This window comes from Patagioenas fasciata, chromosome 2, assembly GCF_037038585.1.
Source record: "Patagioenas fasciata isolate bPatFas1 chromosome 2, bPatFas1.hap1, whole genome shotgun sequence".
Classification (NCBI taxonomy): domain Eukaryota; kingdom Metazoa; phylum Chordata; class Aves; order Columbiformes; family Columbidae; genus Patagioenas; species Patagioenas fasciata.
This window is the reverse complement of record NC_092521.1, coordinates 5,243,685-5,267,289: the sequence shown is the minus strand read 5'-3', so window position 1 is coordinate 5,267,289 and position 23,605 is coordinate 5,243,685. Positions and strand designations below refer to the sequence as shown.

Sequence of the window (23,605 nt, the reverse complement as noted above, 5' to 3'; positions counted from 1 at the left end):
CTATCTAGTTTCCATCTAGGCATAAGTCATAACATGACTACGTGAAGCACAAAACAACATTACAGGTTGATGAGGCCGTATCACAATAATCCCGTGCCTAAAACAGGCAGCGTTCAAGACAAAGCACGGGAACTAAAGAACCAGAAGGAAATTACCGCCTTTCTTTAGGGTTTTCCAAACACGACAACTTATACAGGTAATATTTGTGACCCCCAAAATCAGTGCTTTTCTTTTTCCCTGGGGCAAACGGCTTTTATCACACTTTTCAATGTGGTTTGTAACTTGGAGGTTGACAAGTGGCATTTTTGCATATGTGACACCGCCATATGGAGCAGATTGGCGGTACACCCATAAATCCCCAAATAAATGGGGTTAACGGTGACACTGCCCAAAGCTCTGAAGACTGAACTATTTTTAATTCATGTTCCCATCTATCTCTCTCTAAAAAGGAATAGGAACGTACTGTTCGACAAGCAACTAGATTTTCTCCACCAGTGCCAAGGCACATGACTTTAATTAAGCTATGAAGCAGGCAGCAAGTTTCAGGTAATCACACACGTATTTTATGATAAAAGTAATAAAGCCTGGCAAGTAAATAAAGTTCAATGGGCCCAACTGGATACCATGAGAAAATTTAAGCTCAGCTCTTTCTTCCTCTGAAGCCATTAGACAATCCTTAAGGTTTTTATTGATGTACCAAATTGATTTTGACAGGGTAGGTGTGCACTGGTTACAAAATCTGAAAGGAAAATTAAGAACAGCCTAAGAAAAAGTGGCAGGAACTTCTCTCATCCTGATCTTTAAGGTTTATTGCATTACCTTCCAATCACTGACCCAGCCATCTCTTGTCTTCAATCTCTCTTCCATTATTTCAATGTATCTCTAATTTATTTGACATGCAAGTATACAAATAACTAAAAGTCTCCTTAAATCGTAGTTAAGAACTGCATTCAATTTTATTCCGCAGGGACTGTTTTCTAGTAAATTAGGAAATACTCCAGCTCAACCATTTTCCAGTTTAAAGCAATTCTACCCTCTTGACACTGAAAAGAAGGATGATGAGATACACTGAGCCATCACTGAATACAAACATTTGTCATGGTTTACCCCAAAAACATAGCTAAGCACCAATTCTTCCAGAATTTAACTAGGCTTCAATAATCCTGGTCACAGTTGTCACTGGGTCACTAACAGATCCTAATGTGATATTCCACATAACACATTGAAAGAATCCTTAACTAAAAAGAGAAAAAGGTACGTGTACTTCTACTTTATGAAATACTCAACTGTTTGACTAGAAAAAGAGTCCACGAGCTAACAGGACAAGATTTGCCTCCCAGAGTCTTACACCATACCCTCCTTTAATTCTTCAATGAGCACATCCCACATACACACATTATTAACCGTACTATTTCACCTGTGAATCACATTAGCCTAGCAAGCCTATAATTGCCCAGTCATTCTGTTGTATTTACTTTGCTGCCAGCTTGGTTTATGCTAAGGTTTTCAAGTCATCTGGCAACCTCTTGAAAAGTTACCTAGACTGATTTAAGTATAGCTTTAATATTAGCATTGGAAAGAAAGGCATTCTGAGTTTATCTGGCTTTTCCTCAGACTAAATAAATGTTTGGCAGAACACTTCTACCCCTGTGTTCCCGACAAACACCACTTATTATTCTTTCTATCATTCAATGGAAAAAATGGACACTGGGTTCTGCTTCAGCATCTGACTGGCTTGCAAAACGATCCATCACTTGGCCTCGTGCCTTTTCAAGAGTAAAATGGCATTTGTCCAAGGATAATTCCCGATGTTTCGAGTTCAAATCCACCACGGCAGAGCACGTTGCTGTGCAAGAGCAGCTCTTAAAGACAAGGTTGATCTTCATCCCTCTCATGGCTCCACCGCAAAAATTAATCAGTTTTCAAAATACATTAAAAATGACTCTAAGGTGCCCATCCAACAGATTTTGTACAGATGACTCCCCTGGGATTAAGTATGTTCCATAGGGACAGCAGCTTCCACTGCGGATGTAGGAGCAGCTGAAAACAGATGGATATTTGGTGCAGCACAAAGCTGATTGCAGTTCCAAATTATAACAGCAAACTACATTTGCCTGTTTTGCTAGCAAGGCTAGTTTTGGTTTAAGGTGAGCTGCTTGCACAGGAATATCACATAAAATACATCACCAGCTTATTATACTATAGGTTTCTCAATCACAAATACAACAGCAGCAGCCTGTTCTTCCTTTTCTCTGCCCCAGGTTCCTCACTCCCGCCCCTTCCTGCACAGTCTGAGCAGCAAACCAGACGGTGGAACCGATCTAGGTTGAAAACTAAGCTGAGAAAACCACAAAAAACACCCTTTATAAAGCCAGTTGAGCTTGATCTGATTGCATGGCTGTGTGGAGCCATACCAAGATAACAGGGGAAGGGAGGGATAGGGGCAGCCAGAAGTGTTTGGGTAGCAACGCCCAATGTGAAATTGCAGCTTACGTAGTAAAAACATTGTCAGTGGATCACTGTGGCTACAAGGGCAAAGAGCAGACTCACCTGCCCAGCTCAAGATGCCTTCTGAAGGCAGAAGAAGCTCTCACAGCACGACTGGCGATCCCAATATATATTCTGCCTCCTAGGACTCAGACACACAGCAGAATCCACGTGCGAAGCCAACAGGCAGCTATTTTCTCCCCAGTTGTTTTGTGGCTCTGTTACTAATTATTAACAGCTGTTTATAGTAACAGAACTGGCCACAGGGGAAGTTTCTTTGGCCCATGTCGAGACTCAAAGTGTTCAGCCACTGCAGAGGGATGAAAAGCATCTAGAAAACGTACCTGGAGCTTTTGGCCCAGCTGGAGAAATCTATACAACTACTTTACTTGAAGTTCAGCAAAGGGGCTTTATCCTTCCGTGGTCAGATTATGTTGATCCTTCATAAAAGCATAGACTAAAAAACATCCTGTGAGTTTCTAGAAACACCATCATATGAGTCACGAGGCCTTTGGTTCAAAAAGGCAGCAACTACAGGCAAGTAGTTGTTTAAATTTCCATTAAGACTTTTTCTTATATGCAAACAAAGATTTTTAGCTACTGCTTTCTCTGTATTAACCCTATCAGAGGGGGAAACAATATTCATTCAGGAATAATTTTTAAAAAGGCTATTAAACCACGTATTACTTAACAACAGCGCCATGCGTGAGCAACGTCGCTCCAGATCTGGAGAGAAAAGTTAACCTCTGATTTTAAACCACTCTTACATTAAACTGGACTAACCTGTTTTGAACCACTAAAAGCCTGCCAAAGGAAGAAAAGGTTAAGGCTGACCGGGTGCAACCAAGAACCTCATTTGACATGTCCTAATGTTTAATTCATCGTTCCGGTGATCAAAGGCATTGAAACACAGCAGCTTGCTCTACAAGAATGTCTAAGCAACCCTACAAACGGTACAAAATATATATTTTAAGAAGAACTTCTTGAAACCCCTGGACACAGTGCTTTTGCACCATGACCTACTTTTGAGGCTACCCCACCGTTCAAGCCACTGAAGGAAGGTCTGGGAGGGTGGAAATAATTCTGCACGTTGACGATTAAGATGATATGGAGCAATGCACCTCACACGGAGAAGCAGCATTTTTTCCATTCCTTGCAACGTAAACTTTGCCTGCCCTCGGGACTCTTCACACGCTGTAATCCACGTGATGCATTTACAACCTTGTTGTTTAAGCCAGGGCATAACTCTTGAAAAATATACTCGTTTAAGAGAAGCAAATGATTCTGGCAGTTCTGCTATCAATGCTGAACGTTGAACATACTCAACTCCCCCCAAAATCCATAAAAACATACAGATATCAATCCCCATCCCCCAAGAAATACAAGAGCAACAGCGTGTGCAGCTTCACTTTGAAAGGGTTGCTGAAGACTTGTTGCACCCTTTCCTCGGTATGTATACAAAATTCCAGAAATGATTCAAACCTGACATAAAGAGGATTCCAACTCCAGCCTTGCCAGGATTAAATCTGCTATAGGGTGTCCTGCCTTCATCTTTCTGTAAAGTGTGGCCTTGACTACAAGCCCCCTTGCTTTATTGGGACCCTCGTGCCACCCAATTCCAGTTTACTCAGAAAATGACCAAGTTCATGCTGGACGATGTGGTCACAGATGGCGACCTGTGCATAACAAACTCCCCAATGGGCTTTGTTTTCTGCCCAGACAAGCAGGGAGGAATAAAAAGCTTAAGATGTCAGGTGGAAAGATGAAGGTCCTCATGATATCAGGGAGAACATCATTAGGCAGCACTTAGTTATTCTCTATATTTTGGGGGCAATGTGATTTCCCCAGGCTGATCATATTACTGGGAAAAAAAAAGATGCAGGAAACCATGAGTCTTCATGAAATTACTGAAACAATTCTAGGAAGCCATCATTCTAAAAGGGATCCAGAATTTAATGTGAAACAGACTTTATTCAGTGGACTGGATATTATACTGTTCCCCGAAGACACGGGCTGCTACTAATATTAGATCAGGTTACATTGTTAAATCACTGCTGCTGGTGTTTTCAGTAGGAAATACTTCATTTTCTTAAACTGAGGAGGTAGCATTATCTGATTCAACTTATTGTTTGGTTTGCTGCTAGGTAAAAAGCTTCACATACGCTCCTGCTACCCTCATGTTTATTAATATAGAGACATTAAAAGGGTAAATAGTGAAGGTGGTGTGGGCATAAATAGCAAGAGAAGCCTTCCCAGACTGCAGAAAACATAACAGCTGGTAAAACAGGCACTAAAATGCAGTTCCACACTAAAGCAAAGTCACACACATGCCTCATTTACAACAGCACCAAGTAGTAGTTTCTACCCCTAAAATTTGATAAAGGTTATGGACAAAGTAGCAAAAAAAATAATGACCTATCACCACATAAAGAACTCAAACTCACGGGGTGGTGTGAAAATACACTGTCGTGGTCTGATACTGCTGCAAGTGACAACTTGGACCTAGAAAATGCACTAAGTTGGTTAGACAGGCACGGGAAAACTTGAGCCCAGCATGAGCGTAGCCAGAATAAGATGTTTTTAAACCACCTTGAACATGGGAGTTCTCTCCCATCAGAAGTCAATGGATCCATTCCCTCTGTCTCAATGAGGTAGGGCAGAGGAAAACAAAATTAAAGCTATCGTCATCTTAACACATTACCAAGTGGATTAACTGGAACCATCTCCCCTTCCTGCAGAAGGACAATGAACCCAGTGGGGCTGGTGGTGCAAGAATCATTTGCAGCATCAGCACATCATTGTCACTAGCATTTTCTTTTCTTTGCAAGTTGTTTCATCAAGGCTGTTCTCTTGATTGCACAGGGTGGGAAATGAAGTTTACCAGCGCAACCATTTGCAAATTACTCTCCAGAATGAGCAATGCTTTCTACAATAGGTTGAGACTAGTGTTTTGAATGAATATTCATCTCAAAAAAATAGTCAATCCAGGATTGATTACTTAATATACGCAAAATTAGATATTCCTTGCAGATGTTACTGTACCTACATTGAAGTGCGATACTTTATTTTCACATACTGGCATTTGAACTAATTATATTCACTGCTCTGAAAATCTGCAGGCTGGTTTCTTCAGGCTGTAAATGCTTAAGAAACCCAAATACTGCCAGAATATGTATTAGACAATTACAGAAGCAATTCAATAGCTCAAGACAAAAAAGGAACACAGCATAGATCATGAGCTGACTTCCTTTAGCATATCATTAAAGTCTGCAAAGTCTAATTCTTTGGAATTACCTCCAATTACCAGTCCCTAAACGCATTAAGATCATTCAATCTCAGGAAAACGCTGTTAAATTAAGACTTTCACAGAATCCCGGAATGTCAGGGATTGGAAGGGACCTGGAAAGCTCATCCAGTGCAATCCCCCCATGGAGCAGGAACACCCAGCTGAGGTTCCACAGGAAGGTGTCCAGGCGGGTTTGAATGTCTGCAGAGAAGGAGACTCCACAACCTCCCTGGGCAGCCTGGGCCAGGCTCTGCCACCCTCACCAGGAAGAGGTTGCTTCTCAAATTTAAGTGGAACCTTTTGTGTTCCAGTTTGAACCCATTACCCCTTGTCCTGTCATTGATTGTCACTGAGAAGAGCCTGGCTCCATCCTCCCGACACTCACCCTTTCTAGATCTGTAACCATGAATGAGGTCACCCCTCAGTCTCCTCTTCTCCAGCTCCAGAGCCCCAGCTCCCTCAGCCTTTCCTCACACGGGAGATGCTCCACTCCATTCAGCATCTTTGTTGCCCTGCGCTGGACTCTCTCCAGCAGTTCCCTGTCCTTCTGGAACTGAGGGGCCACAACTGGACACAATATTCCAGGTGTGGTCTCCCCAGGGCAGAGTAGAGGGGCAGGAGAACCTCTCTGACCTACTGACCACCCCCTTCTAATCCACCCCAGGTACCATTGGCCTTCCTGGCCAAATGAAAAGCATCCACAGAATTTTGTTCACTCTCCACAGGCTGAGACGTTGGGGTTTGGCTGGGTTTTACTAATTCTGAAGAAATCATTACTTCTTCAGGAGAAAAACAAAAAGAGGGTTTTTCACATTTCAGCTTCTCTGAAGGGTTTGTAAACAGCTATATATAACAGCTTATATCACCTTACACTAAATATTCTCATTTTCCCTTCTTTGAATGAACTGACAGATCAAACCAGCACATCATCACTGTGACAGCTTGGTAAGTAAGTCTGAGCCTGCACTGGTTCACTATGAATGTTGGAAACTCAATGAGAAAGCTCTTTTCCCTTCCACTAGTAACACGCTATAGGTTAGAACAGCAGATTTATGGTAAACATCTTCGGTGTTTCCCTTTTGAAGCACGAGTGATTAGAAACAAGCATTATAGCTCAAGCACTTCAGGTTTTCAGGACTGTCCCAAGCACAACAGATGTGTTTATGTTCATGAAATACCGCTATTTGATTTACTTTCTCTATTATTTAAATAAACATTTGAGCTGGCCTAGCTGTGATGCACATCCTATATATTTTAAGAAAGTTATAAGAGAACCAAAAGTTAAGAATCCCCTTGTAACACCAGTAATTAATAAAGTTAATAAATATTAAATAATACCAGAAGAATACTGTTTGGCCAATAATACGGATAAATCGGTGCTTACAAGGTGGCATCACCACACTGATTTCAGATCTACAGCATTTACAAACAATACAGTAAGAGCTTCCACAAATGGTACTTTAAGCAAAGTAGGTGAAACATTCTCTTAGTGTAAATTTTAAAGGGTAAGAAATACAGGTAACAAACAGACAGCACTTAGGCCAACACAGTGTATTTACAAACCATCCGTTTTAGACAATTTTAGTGCAAGTAATATGATATAGACAGCTGGTTTATGAGAAAGCTGGTGGCCACATTTAAGAGCAGCTTGATGAATACATATTTTGATCCCGGACTAGGAACTAATGCTATTTTAGTAATGTGTTTTGCCAAGCTGCAACCCTGTCAGAACTGGCAGGATAAGATATTTACTGACACACACGCTGAAATAAGAGGCTGTAAGTGCTTGGCAGTTGGACTTGATAGAGAAAGACAGGGAAATATTTAAAGGACACAGACCTCTTCCATTTGTTACTTTGTCGAACTATGAAACACTTGGCAAAGTCTGGTCAGAATTCGGCATTTTTACCTAAGTTGGGAACGACTGTCAGACACTATTCTCTTGCACAAGCTCCAGCATCCATGCTATTTCACCACTGTTTTGTCTTATGAACTATTATCCTCCCCCAAAAAAAGGTTTGAAAAGCATCTGGTCTCCCACAAGCATTTTCTGTTGGAGTTTCTAGCAGATACGCATCCTTATGTTACCTAAAACATCCTCAGCAAATCAATCTTACACACCTAATTTTTTCTTGAGTGTTCATAAGAAAATATTGTTGCAATAGTTTCTACTGGACTAGGCAAGGTTTTCTTAGTAGGAGGGGAGTTGCTTTGCTTAAAAATGGTATTTAAGGTCAACAAATCATAGCCAATATTTACTTAGTTGAAAGGTTCAAAGTGATTACACTTGAGTCATATTCCAGATGCAGGATTGCTGGCATAAGGAACGTGGTAGTGAGAAGTTCAACCTATACAAACAATTGTTTAGAAAGCAAAGCTAATCTAGTGGTTGCTTCTTTATGCACAGCTAATTGCATACCAGCAAGAGAACCTTTCGAGATTGTTCGCCGAGGCAGAATGAATTTGTGGTCAGATAGTATCACAGGTATTTCTGTAGGTTGGTAGAGCTGCTTTAATACTTGAAGGCACTGAATGCTGCATGAGAAGAGGAGGACAATAAGATAAATGCCAGAATCTCAGTACACAGAGTCTCATGGTACTCAAGCACAGCAGCTGAGTTAGCAGGTTATGCCATTAAGCATCTAATATCCTCAGAAAGGCATCAGATCCTCTTCTCAGCAGTGCATTCACTAGAGTCCAAGAACAAGCAACCATTTTTCTCCCTCTGTTATCGTGGATCGGTCCTGAAGTCTCGAGCCAAGTGGGAAATTCAGTTCAGAGACCGGGACAGAAGCAGCAACCTGAGCACCTGGCAAAATAGGTTTGGTTTGTGCCTGTATTGTTTTAAGAGACACCAAAATACAAATGCAGTTAGTGCAAGTCATCTTCAAAGGAAGGAAAACAGCCTCCATAGTCTATACAAGTATACTTTCAATGTAAATAACAGCTACAAGTTAAATTCAAGACCCCAGAACTGGTCATGTGTATATAGATGAATACTTTGAGTATCTCCTTAATATTTAAGATGCATATTAAGTAGAACTTGGAGAGTGGCAAGTGAGGTTTGTTCAGAGTGTTCATTTGAAGGATCAACAGGAACAATGTCTCGCTTGATAAGTCTTTCTGATTAGTCTAAGATACATCTAATAATAACGTTATTAAGGGACCTCCTGTTTCAGAGGCAGTACAGCTATTCACAGAACATACCAGAGGAAGAACCAACCAAAACATGAGCCGATCAATGAACCTTTCAACAGGTCATCAGGAGCCTTCTCTAAACTACTAGACCATTCTTGAGTAATATCACACAGCAACAGCACAGGCTTCGTGGAGATAGTTAAACAGTTCTCCATTCATGTTCTGTCATCCACACACCATTATCCTCCTTAAAATTTGTGGTTGCACCACTGACTGTTCCTCATCTTGCTCTGCTCACATTCAGTCCAGCTTCATCTCTGGTAAAAGAAATACTGGTACAGGAACTTTAGCCTCTACTCTTTGCTCTGGTTTAATCTTTGTGGTTCAGCAGAAGTTGTTGAGAACAGGTACATCACAAGTTTGGGCATTCAGCTCTTCGCTTGAAGCTTTTGTTGTTTTCTGTTAACTGATCCTATAAGGATAATGGATGCAGAGTCCCCTCACCACTGCCTTAGAAAGCTGAGCCTGACCTTACCATGTCCTAGATGTTACACTTCCAGCTCCCTCATCTGTCACTCCTGATCAGCTCTTGACAGCTTTTACTTGCTATAATATACTGCTAATTTCTCCGTTTTCAAAACCGACTTGATGTTTGTCTTCAGGACATAACTGCCCACAGCAGCGACCCAAGCAAGGAGCATTACAAACCACATGCAGAGGTCAGATAAAGTATGATGTGAACACACATACATCTGATTGAAGCTGTTAGGCGATTTTGACTGGACAAATCTCAGAAAGGGATTCTTTGTTTCCGTGGTGAAGAAATCACAGGCTTACACCTGCATGGAAAAACAGGACAGTCGTAATTCTTACAAAGGGATGAGTTCCAGTTGCAAAACCAAAGTACTTGAATGAGTGCTGCATCGTACTACCTTATCTCATCTTTTCAAAAAGAGTTTTAGGTCTTTAATACTATTTCTTTAAATAACTGTTCTACTTTTAACTGAATACTTTCTCTTATCAGTTTATTCGGGTACAAGATAGCAGCTTGGCTTCCAAGCCAGTTCCCATGAAGATAGTTAACACTTGCAGGATTCCTTTCTCCAACATCAGAACCAGCTAAATCCATTTATCCCACATGGAATTGATAAGGGACAGCACATTTGCCGCTAAATTATTTCGCTGTCTGCAAAATGTTGATAGGCAATGGTTCATTGGAATTAACTTGCTATTCAGCTTAAGGAAAAACTTTACTCTGTACCTGTTTTAAGTCCTGGCTTTGGTACTTGATGAGCAGGCAAAAAGTTGTTACCTTGATACAGGAATAAATATTAAATCTAAGTATATGAAGCGTTATATCTGCTTAAAATATATGGCTATTAAGAGCAGGGAAACAAAATATATCAAGTGCCACGCATCCCTATAGTGAGGGTCTGAGAACCTTCGATGAAGCCACCACACAAGTGGGTAGGACACTCAGAGGCACTTGGAGAACATTACACCAATTTCCACATCTTCTGCAACAAAGAGTAGCTGACTCCAAGCCAGTATTTAAGTAGCTTTATGGGAGTTCTCATGTTGGTTCAGAAGCATCACCAGTTCATTCAGCAGGTTTATTGAACAGAGGGCTACAAAGATGGCAAAGGACAGGGAAATTAAACTATAATCAACTGGGAATATTTATTCAAACATAGTTCCTGCTAGCAGGGTTATCTAGAGAAGGGATTAGACATTTTTTCAGGAAGACCTGTACATTACAGCAGAGAAGCAAAACCCAGGTCAGGCTCCTGTTGAAAGTCAATATTCCTCATTTTGTCCTGTTGTTATCATAAGGGTGAGGATCACCTCACATGACTCTTCTCGAACAAAGTAAAGCTTGACAGCAGGTTTCAAATGTAAAAGCTGTTTAAGGAACACAAAGTGATCTCTCCAGAGCCCTTAAGGTGAAACATTTCATTGTTGTTGAAGCTTATTTGAATGAAAAGCATCACTCGCCCTTCTGGGCTGTTTTATTTCGGCAGCTGTGCTTAGTCATTCTACCTTTCAACTTAAAGTACCACCTTACACAATAAACTCATGTGTTTGCTGTTGGAACAGTCACCTGCCAGATTTTTAAAGAAATAAGATTTGAAGAAATAAGGTCCCTTCTAACTCAAGAGATTCTATGATTCAAGCAATGCACAGTTAAGCATAATATATCCTTAAACATTTTAGGTTTTAAGAGCCTAAAAGGAATTGAAGTTTCCTAAGTTGCTTTGTGCAGTGGCCAAAATTTAACAGACAAAACAGTGGCACCGCATCTGTTAATCTCATTTGAGTGAACTGCACTTATTATCCAGTAACAGTTTAAAGTTTTTGTTCTTCCAGTAGAAAAATTCCTAAGTCAGACATAATTCCCCTATAAAAATATTTCTAATAGCCAGACTTTTGACCCATTAACTTATCTGGAGACATACAGATCACCATATAGCAAAACATAGTCCAAAAGGTCACTTCTGTTGCTTTAAACCCAAAAGATACTTACATTTCTAAGTTGCATTTCCACATGTAAACAGCCTTGGCTTACACCTCCATTTTCAGCCAAGCAGTAGAGTTTAAGATACTTTAATTTGGTTAGTTAGAGGGTAAAAAAATTATTGGTTTACTAGGAAAAAAATGCCACAGGAAAAGAATTAATGCAATGTCTGCAAAGTTCTTCCTACTTACACATACAAGTTGGACTGTGCAGATAAAAAACTGTTGGCTTGGAAAGCATTCTAAGCTCACCTTCCACCACTCGTTATACATGAAGTCTAGAGAAACAGGATGAATATAAAATGTGCAACTACATCCTGTATTTTCCTCGATGAAAGAATATTTGTCCTGTAACTGTCAGCTTCAAGCAGGCTTAAACCTTCGCTGGCATGGGGTGCAAAACTCTGCAGATATAGGAGCCTTCAAAACATGGAACTGAAAGGAGCATATACACAAGTCTCCCAGGTTCAGTATGAAATGTTAATTCCTACCGAAGAACAGTGCAAAACAGACCCCAGTTTACTTTAGGACAGGCATGGGGAAACTCACCCAGCCATCTGGGTAGGATCAGGAGTGACTTGATCCCAGATTTCTTTGCTGTATGGAAAATAAACTGAACACATACACACACATCTTCTCACATCTTTTTTATTAAACACTTCCTACCATTTGCTGTGATTAAGTTAATTTCAGAAGTGTTGGCATTCATACACTGAAACCCATCCTCCAAATCCCAGGAGATGGTGAACAGTGACACTTGTCTGTCACTTTGGATACATCTGCCATACACCGTAAATTAAACTGTGCACTTGATGAGAAAAGCCACCCAGACTTCCAGGCTTTACCTGCCTAATCTGAAGTTTAAGTCTGTGTCTAACCTTATACTTCGCAGTCTGGGGAGTGTAGATCTGACATTAAACTACAAGCCCAGATAGAAACAATTGGTGATGTATTCAGTCATGTAAGCCTCCTATATTCTCAGCCTCTCTTGTAAGAGTGACAGCATTATTACAAGCCTAAACCCTTTCAGATGCAAAAAGACATCTGCATAGCTATAGTTTTACCTGTTTACATCAAACAACTTCTAGAGACAGAGTTTGTTAATAAAGGAAAGTTCTGGGCCCTTGCTTTGTCAGACACAACAGCACTGAGAAGTTTCCAGACTGGGCTTCCTGGTTTGCTCTCCAGTATTTAATAAGTTTCTTCAGTGAAAGCCAAGAATTGGCCAGCACTCTTATTATTTGAAAAGATATCACTATTACCCAGACAATTAAAAAGGAAGTTATTTAATCCCTACAACAACAGGGAGCAAGAAAATGAAGCATAACAGCAGCAGCATAATGACACCAGATAAGAATTAGAAAGGATGCTGGGCTGCCATTGAAGCAAAAAGAAGGAACTCATTTATTTCGTATTTGCCACTGGCAGGTTTCCACTCATTTTCCAAGTTACAGGTAGATGTAATGTTAATGAACTGAATGCTCCTACTGGAGATAACATGTTGCTTTCATTATGCAAGATGGACAGTATATTGCACAGTAAAGATCTTATAAACACACAGAAAAGTATTTAAACAGATCAGCATTAGACTTTGCCCTTATTAGACAACATACTCCTAGTATTAAACCTTTGGGAACTATTACCAACACTGCTCCTAGAACACCTCTCTAGTTCAGACTTTAGTTTCAAATTCAAAGCAATTTTACCAAGAATGTTTGAAGCACAAAGCTGCACCTGCTTGTTCCATTTCCTGGAGGCAAGATCTCCAAATCATTTGGAATGCAGCAATTTTGAAGTCTTATTCCCTACTTAAAATTTGTCTTTCATAAGCTACAGTGTATATATATATATTCAGTCTTAATACAGTAATTGTTATGGAGGGATGTAAAGCTTTCTCTAGTAGGGATGTTTGCCCATGAGCCACTTACCAGCCTGTGGTTTTATCTGTTGAAAGCTTCTAAAACTTCAAATATCACTGAAGATCATCAGGGACATAACAATTACTGAATTCCCAGTAGGCAGAGTGAGGTTGTGATCCACAATCAAGGAAGCTTTAAGTTCATTGAAAGATCCTGCAATCAAGATATTTAGAAATACCTACACACACTCCTTACAGAGCCACCCAGACAGTGAGTCTGTTGACCAAAAGCTTCTGAAAGAAGCTGAAGTTGAGGGAACAGTGCAGCTATTATTGTCCCTATGATAAATTCCGGCATTCATTACAACCAGTTATTCAGTAACCAGCCTTAACACAGAACTGGAACTGATCTCTTGGAAAGAGCATTAATTTATGAGCGTGGTTAATGAGGAAAAGAAAGCTGTTAAGTACAGCTCAGGGAAATACTGTGCCATGTTGGGCTGCTGGATGAGTTGAAGTCTGTAGCCTGATGAACATGTACGTTTAGCAGTTTGCAGTTATCGAGCACTTCATTTGTCTAAATATCCTTCCATGCTTGTGCAGATATAGGAAGACGTAAAGAAATCTGGTCAAGGAGCATAGAGGCAAATTTATACTGATGATCCCTGAGACTCATTAGGTTCTACATACACAGTGATATTAATTAGATCCAGCCATGAATGGGCTAAGAATAGCCTGAGACATAGTAAGGATCTATCTTAAGACATCACACCAAAGACTTTGACTTGCCCACAAGTGTATCCTACTGTTCCAAACTAGTAAAAGAATTATTAACAATTAAATATCAAGCCTACTGGATGAATTAGTATCAATGGAAAAATACTAGCACAAGATTCACTGGATGGGAACCCAAACCCTTTTATGTACAGCTACTACACAGCAGAAAGGCCACTTCTATCTATCACTCCAGTCCAGCTCATAGGATACAAAGAAGATCAGAGATCCCACTAGTACTATAAGGTCAAAAGGTTTATTATTTTCCAAGAGCATCCTGAGTTGTCATGCAAGCTATCCAGAGCGACAATCTTGAAGAGGACACATCTTATCCAGTTCAATGCCATTTTGGCAGTAGACTGAGAGATCTACTAACCATGCATCTGCATATTAAGAGTTTTGAACAGATCCAACTCCAAACTCCAACTCTAAGGCCAGTGATGGCTGTAGAAACATAAAGGGTACAGATAATTGTCAAGTCACCCCCCTTTTCAGCCCATGGAAGGAGTAAAATTCTTTGATGTTCAGGCTGTGACAACCAATGTGAATGGCAGCTGGAGCTACAGAAGTGCTATGGTGCTGGAAACAATCAGGATAACTCCTGCACTGAGACATCTAAGCCTTTTCCCTCTCTCCACCAAAGTTAGAAGCAGAACAAGAGCCAAGAAAAAGAACAAGCCTACATCACGAGCCGATTCCCCCAGATCCATTTCAGACAGCAAACAGGCCATGTGCACTAGATGTGTTAGTGTTAAAGCAAGTTGTGCATTTGTTTTGGGTTATTTTTTCTGAACTCTTGGGATTTAGCTGGCCAACCACACTACTCCAAGGAGCAATAGTTCAGACTGTCAAATCACTCCTCTGGGAGCACCCAGAGCCAGACTGCACAGCCCAGTTTGCCTGCTTAGATATTCCCCTTGTAAAATGGAAGGAGTATTTTTACCCTGCACCTTTTCCCTCCCCACAAAAGAGAAAATCCTGAAGCTCTTGTTACGAAGAAGCAAAAAAATCCAGTACCAACACTAATAGTTGATTCTGTTCTTCCTATTTGTACTCCCACAATTGATAAGTAAGTTGTAGGTTAAACAGCGCTCAGAGTAAAGTCTATTCTGAAAGACCACTTGCTGCATGTAAGTGATGATAGAAAATTAAGTGGCAAAGAAATCTGACTGCTCTGTAGTCATCGCTTGTCGTGTTAAGCCACTGGTTTCTGGATGTGGGCCAGGAGGATGGATCATATATTCAAGGACAAAATAAAGATGGTAAGAGTGACATGCAGTTGTGCTTTTGTAAAAGAACACTTTGGGTTCAGCCTCCAGTTAGATCATTTATTTATCTGGCACCAAAGGGTGATAACGGCTTGTTTTCAAGTCTCCAAAATAAATGAACTATGCTGCATGCAGAAGTAGTCCAGGCCAGCCAGCAGAGGATAGAAAATATGCAGGGTCAGCATAACACTGGTTTCAATTTCAGTTACAAAAACATTAGAGCTCTCATTTAAAACAAGATGAGGAAACTAAGTTCTCTCTCCACTCTACTAAAAGCGACAGCCTTGCTCTCCCCAGAACATCAATAAAATCCACCTCAGATATAGTTTAGCAAAACAATTTGAGGGTGTGCTTTCCTGCTGCTATTTACACACAGATTTTTAAAAGCATCTTCAGTCTATTCCTTAAGGCTCTTTGTTTACCTTCTACCCTTTTATACCATCATAGATGTGTAGCAGCTATTGACTGACAGTTTCAGTCTTGTAAGGAAAGTAGGTCTTGGTCCACTCCTGGAGCACCTCAGGTCCCCAGATTAGTCAGTCCTCATATAACACTGCAAAATAGATGGCAAGTCAAACCTAAAGTGTCAAGCTGGCCAGGTATTCTAAAACTAGAGAGACCAGTTTAATGGCCTATATCCTCCATAGATGGGAGTCCTGGAAAGCAAGTCTTAAAACCCACTTAGAGCTGGGGAAGAGTTTTATTAGTTGTCCATGTTGTGGAGACCAACTCCCCATCATCTATATATTGAGATTCATGTTCAAGTGGACTATGAGCCAAACCAAGGTCAGAAGCAGCTCCTAAGCCAAACCAAATTGTTACCCAACAAAAGCCTTATGTCCTGATGCTTGCCAGAGTCACTTGCCAAGAGCAAGTTTGATGAGAAAGCTGGCTACTTCTCCCAAGTTGTTTTAATGCAATATGCCAGCTGCAGTCTAAATGGCTTTACAGCACTTGTTGGAAATAACAGTACTAAGGGGCTTTAGTTAAGCTACCATGTGCCAGGTTCCCTAAGATGGCAGTTCACAGGGCACAAACCACCTTAATGCAGCCACTGCGGAGCCCCAAATCCACTGCTGAGGTGCCAAAAGTTCAGCTTAAACTTGAAGCAAATTCAGTCTCCAGCAACTCTATCAGGTCTAGATTCAATAGTATGAACTCAGCTCTTTCTCACGCAGAGTATCTTATTCCACTCTGAAAGGAGTGAACTGTGATACACAAGCATAACAGAATAACCAGCTTATTCAAGACAGCAATAACTATTCAGCACAAGGATTCAAGAGACCCTTTAGTCCCAGCTGGAGGATACAAGATCCTTTACCAGCATAAATTTTGGGCGGTTACCCTGAGTAGGGCTGTGACCCAAATGCAAGATGTGTGGGTTACTGATAAGCTGCTGACCTTAAAACAGTCACCTGATGAGCAACAGCTTACTGAAAGCATATAAAGTCTTCAGTCCACAGCACAGAGCTCCACAGTTTAAGTGTCTGCTCCCAGGCTTGGTTTCAGGGCTGTCCAGGATCTCCGGTCTGGAAGGTGACTCTCAAACTGAAACACCAGCTGTGTCAAGCTACACACACAGTGTCACTCATCCTGACATCCAGCGTTCTGCTTCAACTGTCTGGCAACTGGATTTGCCCAAATAATCTGTATTTTCTGCTTCTGTATGGTGACTTCAACACACAGCTCTGCTAGAAAGATGATTGGACTTGTTAAAGCAGTTACTGGGCAGGAGTAATGATCTGCTTAGGAAAAGTATTTCAGTGTTTCAGACACAACAGTTTAGCACTGGTGTATGAAGCTGAGGGACAAGCATTGCACTCTGTATCCCCCAAGTTAACCACCCTGCTGAAGGGAAGCTGTTTGGTAGGGCTGCAAGTTGAAGGACCAGGAGCTCTAAGAAAATAGTTAGCAAATCAGTTAAGCCTTCTTTAATGTAAACAACTGCACATAGAGTTATGCCACTTGTCAGTGCAGTTTTGATGAATCTTATGCCTACAGCTGAAATAGGTCAGAGCCTGGGACCTTGCAAGTATTGCAAGTAAAGGGGAGTGACTCTTGCAAAAGCCAAACACAGCACAAAACAGTTCATGTTACCAGTTACTCTGGAAGCTGCTAAAGCCTCCCCCTCCACTACGTGACAGCCTCATCACTTCCATGGCAGCTCTCCTGGCAGATCAACTGGAAAGCCCCATTTCAACTCCAGTAGCTTTGCTTTCACACTGACCCCCACACTAAAGTCAGTCTGAAGTGACGCCTGTTTATATCTCAAGCATGACACCACTACACATGCAGTGTTGCTCAACACTCACTGCTCAATCACTTGGTGCAAGTATTTCAGGCAGCTTCTGCTGTCAGGAGTAACAGCAGAGGTACAGACTGCTAGTTCAGCTCAAAGAGAACTGCCAGCCGCAGCTTTTGTGGTCAGTGAGAAAGGATTTCACTGTTTTTGCCTAACGTGCAAATAGAGATGCCGACATACAGTGGGTGAAACCAGGTGCCTGCTCGAGGAATTGAAGCTTGAAGCTAAGAACAGTAGAATATCACAGGCAGAGTATACAGATTACACTAGACAAGATCAAATGCTACAGGGTAAGGGAACTACTTATTGCTTAAATCAGTGTCTGCTCAAAGTATAGAAGTGTTACATGCAACTGTATTCACAACTGCAGGCATTATCCAGCAGCCTGTGGGTCATTTCAGCCATCAGCTTCCCACCTGGGCATTTATAAGATGCCTCTCAAACCTTAAGAATCTTTTCTAAGTTGGCAAAACATTTTGACTTCAAGAAGGTTTGTTCTTCCAAACATTAAGTGCAGTTTCACTGGTGAAATATTCTGCAGATACCATCCAATGTTAGTATTCTTAAAGATTTTAGAAACAATCCATTTAAAACAAGTTTATATAGGGACAGAGGCAGAGTCCACACATTCCAGCCTTAGCACACAAGCAGAGCAATATTAACTTATCATGAGCTAACTTTCCAGCTGTCAGTGAATCCAGGACTGGAGAGAGTTTAAAGGTAATTAATTAACCTCTGAGGTCACAGCCTTGTGAGATGGCTCCAAATTCAGCCTGCTTCCTCTAAGCTGCTCAGAGCCTTTATTTCCCCATGGCAGAACAAAGGCAGTTGCTTCAGAAAGCCCCTCAATTAGGCTACACATTTGCTTCAGTGTGAAAAATTAAGGTGACATGTACTTAGACCTACATATATTGTTTCCATCGGAGTTACACTGTGCATTGTTGGAAGCCATGTAAATACTCCCCTTGTGTTGCCACACTGAAAAGGCACATGAAGAACATTGTATTTCAGTCTTGTCATGGCATGACACAGAAGGAGCAGCAAGTTCACCAGCTATGTCCATCTTCTAACCACCTTCTCACCACTAATAAAGGACACCTCCAGCAGAAGACATCCTCCTTTAGCTTAAGGCAGTACAACCCAAGTGTATTTAAAACAGACAGAACTGCTGAGATACGTTTTAGCTTTGAGGGAGAGGATTACTTTCGATTGCAAGCAGCCCTCACAGGATCCAAACAAGATCATGTCAGCAGATACTGCTCATTCCTTTCGCAAACTCCCAGGGAGCAGCAGGTTCCCGCAGGAATTAACACACATTATGCAAGAGGGTTATCTATAGAACCATACGTTTTCAATCTTACTGAAGATGCCTCAGTCATACATAATTAAGTGCAAGAACTGCTATAATTTACTTGCTCAGAGGCACGAGCCAACACATGTAAACTGGCCTCTGATATTACAAATCCCCAACCAAAATAGAAGCCGTTCCACTGATCCCATCCATTACATCATGGAAATTGCTATTTTGTCATGAAAACTCCCTTAAATACCCAATTTAATCTCATTAGTACAGAAATGAAGCTCTCACTTCCAAGACAGCAGCTGCCACTACCTTTGACAGACACAGGAACTCATTGATGTTTTCAGATGCCTCAGAGACCACTGGATGCAGTTTTAGGAGCTTAAGGTAGTGTCAGCTTTCTAAACTTACAGTCAAAGGTACTTTTGGAAGCATTTATAGCATATTTATATTATAGAGTGTCAACTAAATGCCTTAATCTTTTGTCTGAAACCTCTTTCCTTATTTAGGAAAGGAAAAATGAGGCCCACTGAATATTTCATCAATCCAGTATAATCACCAAAACAAGCAAGGAAGACCTTATCCTTTGCAATACTGGTGTGAGGGAAGAAGGCACGCACAAATTATGTCACTGCAATCACATCAGCAACCACTTCTGCTAGATAGGTACAAAAAACCCTGGGAGGGAAGCAGAAAGTACACACCACCTTGCCCTCTTGGAGTTTGAGCACCTGCTCAAGCATATTTCACTGAATATTTTATAGTAGGGTCTGATTGAGGCAGTGGACCTTGACACAGATCATACTGGAACAGTTTTTACAGAGCAGTAGGGACACACACTCTAACAGCACATTTTCTTCTCAGGAAACCACAGTGTTGTGAGGATATCTGTGCTCCGCACTTCCAGTGCTGCCGATCCCTGTGGGTCCACGCCTTGTACCATCTCTCCTTTCCTGAAGGAGAAATCGCCTCCTCTGTCCAACATTCAACATCCTGCAATATCTTTCCCATCCTTTCCCATTCGTAATTCGCTGTGTTAGCCAAGCTCTAGCAACACTGATTCACTCACTGCATCCAGTGCCAAGTCAGAGCCTTCGGTCAGAGCTTTCCCTCCCCTCCTTTTTTCCTCTATACACACCAGAGACCAGTCACTACAACAGAAAAGTGCCCCAAGGGGAGAGTATTTTTCAAGGTCAAATGGCTTCAACACCTGCTAAAGGTACTAAAATAGGGGCACCTTAGGGCTGCACAGCACTGATAATGCTATCTTAAGGAAAACTGCAGCTTTCACAGGAGGTTTAAGAATTAAGTGCTACGAAGTCTCTTCCCCCAGTCCACTCCCATCATCATATCAGACCAAGTGAGGCCAGACTCAACTGTTCTATGGTAAAGCACTGAGATCAGGTTACAGATTAAGTGTGGAAATATTCAAATGGCAGACTAGTGAAGTTTAACAGTCTGAAAAGCAATGGGTATTTTCATCTTTGCCCCTTTGTCAAGTCCTCTTCCAGCAGACTCACCACCCATTAAAATTCCAAAGGAGCACTTAGCCACCTTCTCATCCCATCTTCACCTCATTAGGACTCACTATCACAGACACCCTAATTGAGCCTCTCCAACCTCACCTTACCCATCCTACCATTCATTCCTCATCCCTTCCCAGCCTCTGCAGTTCCTTTAGCCCAAGCCCTCACCATGGAGCTCAACCCTTTCCAATTTCCACCACTGCAGCCCCATGTCCCCTCATCTCACTCTCCTAATTTCTGATCCCTCTCCCCCCTCTGCAGCCTCACATCTCCCTCACCCTAAAGCTCCTCAGCCCCTTCCCATCTTTACAGCTCTGCACACCCCTTAACCCAAAGCTCCTCATCCCTTTTTCTCACCTCTCCAGTCCCATAATTCCTTCACTCAAACACATCTCAGCCCTTCCTCACCTTCAGTCCCACCCACATTTCCCCAACCCTTCCTCACCTCCACCAGCCCCTCAACCCAAACCCTTCCCATCTTCACCAGCCCCTCCTCCCCCACCCCCAAACCCTTCCCCACCTTCACTCCAAACCCTCATCTCCCTCACTGCAAATCTTTCCTCACCTTCACCATCTTCACCCCAAACCCTTCCTCACCTCCACCCTAAACTCTTCCTTACCTTCACTGGTCCCTCACCATCCTCACCCCAAACCCTTCCTCACCTTCACCAGCACCTCATCCCAAACCCTTCCTCACCTTCACCCTAAATGCTTCCCTACGCTCTCTTCTCCCTCACCTCAAACCCTTCCTCACCTTCACCAGCCCCTCTTCCCCCTCACCCCAAACCCTTCCTCTCCTTCATCAGCCCCTCATACAAAATCCTCCTTCACCTTCATCAACCCCCCCATCTCCCTCACCCCAAACCCTTCCTCACCTTCACCCCAAACCTTTTGCCATCTTCACCAGCCTCTCATCTCCCCTATGCCAGCCCTTCCTCACCCTTCCCCTAAAACCTGTCTCACCCCAAACCCTTCCTCACCTTCCCCAGCCCCTCACCCCAAACCCTTCCTCACCTTCCCCAGCCCCTCACCCCAAACCCCTCCTCACCTTCCCCAGCCCCTCACCCCAAACCCTTCCTCACCTTCCCCAGCCCCTCACCCCAAACCCTTCCTCACCTTCCCCAGCCCCTCACCCCAAACCCTTCCTCACCTTCCCCAGCCCCTCACCCCAAACCCTTCCTCACCTTCCCCAGCCCCTCACCCCAAACCCTTCCTCACCTTCCCCAGCCCCTCACCCCAAACCCTTCCTCACCTTCCCCAGCCCCTCACCCCAAACCCTTCCTCACCTTCCCCAGCCCCTCACCCCAAACCCTTCCTCACCTTCCCCAGCCCCTCACCCCAAACCCTTCCTCACCTTCCCCAGCCCCTCACCCCAAACCCTTCCTCACCTTCCCCAGCCCCTCACCCCAAACCCTTCCTCACCTTCCCCAGCCCCTCACCCCAAACCCTTCCTCACCTTCCCCAGCCCCTCACCCCAAACCCTTCCTCACCTTCCCCAGCCCCTCACCCCAAACCCTTCCTCACCTTCCCCAGCCCCTCACCCCAAACCCTTCCTCACCTTCCCCAGCCCCTCACCCCAAACCCTTCCTCACCTTCCCCAGCCCCTCACCCCAAACCCTTCCTCACCTTCCCCAGCCCCTCATCTCCCTCACCTCAAACCCTCGCTCCAGAGTTCCCCAACCGCTCCTTACCTCCCCACCCCCCTCCTCACTCCACACAGCCCAACCGCCCCCCGAGGCCCAACAGTTCCCCGAAGCCCCTCACCGGCCGCCCCCCTTACCTGCCCCCGGGTCTCCCCCTGCACCCGGGACCTGCTCCGTGCGGTGGGGGTGGGGGGAGGCGGCGGTGCCGGCGGGGAGGGTGGGGGGGAAGGAGGGAGGAGCGAGGTCACTCACGGCGACACGAGCGCGGCGGGGACACCGGCACCAGCGGCCGCTTTATACCGGGCTCCTCGGAAACCGTCTCCCGCTTCCGCTTCCGCCCCCTCCCCGCGCCGGGGGTCATGAATATGCAGCGAGGGGGCGTGGCATTGAGGGGGGGGAGGTGGCGGGCAGGGGGCGTTGCCAGGGCGACAGGCGGGCGGGCTACGGGGCTGCCCGGGGCTCGGCCCAGGGGCGGGGGCGATCGCACCTGAGGGGAGCGGGGGAGCGGGATGTGGGGGGACAGGTGTAGCGGCCGCTCCAGCTGCTCGGGGGGATAACGAGCCCCTTCGGCACCTTCCCAAGGAGGTTCCTGTGTGTAAAGGGTATAAGTCCAGTATAAGTTGGGGAACGAGCTGTTGGAGAGCAGTGTAGGGGAAAGGGACCTGGGGGTCCTGGGGACAGCAGGGTGAGCATGAGCCAGCACTGGGCCCTTGTGGCCAGGAAGGCCAATGGTACCTGGGGTGGGTTAGAAGGGGGTGGTCAGTAGGTCAGAGAGGTTCTCCTGCCCCTCTACTCTGCCCTGGGGAGACCACACCTGGAATATTGTGTCCAGTTGTGGCCCCTCAGTTCCAGAAGGACAGGGAACTGCTGGAGAGAGTCCAGCGCAGGGCAACAAAGATGCCTAAGGGAGTGGAGCATCTCCCGTGTGAGGAAAGGCTGAGGGAGCTGGGGCTCTGGAGCTGGAGAAGAGGAGACTGAGGGGTGACCTCATTCATGTTTACAGATATAGAAAGGGTGAGTGTCAGGAGGATGGAACCAGGCTCTTCTCGGTGACAACCAATGATAGGACAAGGGGCAGTGGGTTCAAACTGGAACACAGGAGGTTCCACTTAAATTTGAGAAGAAACTTGTTCATGGTGAGAGTGTCAGAGCCTGGCCCAGGCTGCCCAGGGAGGTTGTGGAGTCTCCTTCTCTGCAGACATTCAAACCCGCCTGGACACCTTCCTGTGGAACCTCAGCTGGGTGTTCCTGCTCCATGGGGGGATTGCACTGGATGAGCTTTCCAGGTCCCTTCCAACCCCTGACATTCTGGGATTCTGTGATCACTGAGTGGCCGAGCGGTGACCTGGGGGCGGTTGGAGGCCGCCATCTCGTCTGCCCCCTCAGAGATAAAAGTGTATTTTCCACAGAAACATGGCACAGAGCCCCTCTCCCCATCAGAAAAAGTTGCGCCAAGCACAGCTCCAAACTAACAACTCGTAAAGTGCAGGTCCCTATCTGAGATACTGC

At 43.8% G+C, this 23,605-nt stretch overlaps 1 protein-coding gene across 3 annotated transcripts in view; it reads right to left on the bottom strand.

Moving 5' to 3' along the window:
* SLC45A4 (solute carrier family 45 member 4) overlaps positions 1-22,435 on the bottom strand; it is a 66,022-nt gene extending 43,587 nt beyond the window's left edge. For 2 of the 3 annotated variants that reach the window (XM_065831309.2, XM_065831310.2), the window contains exon 1: positions 22,234-22,435. The gene's annotated coding sequence lies outside the window, so the exon portion shown is untranslated. The remainder of the gene's footprint in view (positions 1-22,233) is intronic. The other variant, XM_071803764.1, reaches the window with a different exon arrangement.
* Positions 22,436-23,605: the final 1,170 nt, after the last annotated feature.